This window comes from Lepus europaeus, chromosome 6, assembly GCF_033115175.1.
Source record: "Lepus europaeus isolate LE1 chromosome 6, mLepTim1.pri, whole genome shotgun sequence".
Classification (NCBI taxonomy): Eukaryota; Metazoa; Chordata; class Mammalia; order Lagomorpha; family Leporidae; genus Lepus; species Lepus europaeus.
In genome coordinates this window covers 92,217,841-92,218,161 of record NC_084832.1, presented here as the reverse complement: position 1 = coordinate 92,218,161, position 321 = coordinate 92,217,841, and positions in this window count along the sequence as shown.

The following is a 321-nucleotide window of genomic DNA, read 5'->3' as shown; positions in this document are numbered from 1 at the left end:
GCTTTTTGCCCCGGCCGGAGGCGGGCCGGGCCGGGGGCGGGGAGTGGGCTGGGCACGGTCCCTCCGCCGGGCCCGCCCCGTCCGGGCGTCCCTGGCGCGCGCTCACCGCCCTTGACGGCGCGCAGGCGCCCTGGCCTCAGTCCGCCCGTGCGTGTGGGATTGCTCGTCCAGCCCTCAACTCGGCACTCGAGGAGGACCATTTTCTTAGTCCCGTCCCGTTGCCTCCTCCCCTCCGCCGTCTTCAGGGTCCTCGCTCCGCGTTCCCTTGTTTTCCCTTGTGCTCAAGCCGAGGGCAGCCCCAGCTCCGGGCGGCGGTGAAAG